A 645-nucleotide genomic window follows, 5' to 3' on the forward strand; every position below is an offset into this window, starting at 1 on the left:
GATTTTATTTATCCCAAGAAAATGGGAAATTCCTGTGTAACAGCAGCAAAAAATCAGTCACAAGCACAAATTAATGTAAATGAATACTGGAAAAATATACATACCTACAATCTACATGAATTAATACTACTAATAAAGTAAAAAAGAACAAATATTTAATAGTACAGGATGGGAACAAAAATTTGCACTGCTTTAAATATTGCTAAAATGTAAATTTAAAATAAACCAAATGTTCCAGGTGCATTAGTGCGTAGTGTGTTGTCCAAAGTCTCATCTAGCGACCCGTGATGAATTGTTACACAGTGTATTGTTTGTGAATGATGATTTCCCTTGTCGCGGTTCCGTGCGGCATACAACCAACTTTTGTACAATGTTTTTTTACAAACATATTTAAAGAGCATCAAGCTATTGAAATCTCTATTATGTTAGCAACAGATAATATAAACCCTTATAGTATCATTTTATTAGGTTAAACAGTGATTTGATACACGTTTTAATTTAAGGCCCCGTTACTAACTTTCAACATGTATAGCTTTTTTAGTTTTTAGGTCGGCTCGCACACACACTGACACAAATTACAGCAGTACTCGGCGGGGTTTGCTCTTGAAAATATCAATGATTTCATCGAAGTCGAGAGTTACTATA

The sequence above is a fragment of the Etheostoma spectabile genome, unplaced genomic scaffold (genome assembly GCF_008692095.1).
Source record: "Etheostoma spectabile isolate EspeVRDwgs_2016 unplaced genomic scaffold, UIUC_Espe_1.0 scaffold272, whole genome shotgun sequence".
NCBI classification, from domain to species: domain Eukaryota; kingdom Metazoa; phylum Chordata; class Actinopteri; order Perciformes; family Percidae; genus Etheostoma; species Etheostoma spectabile.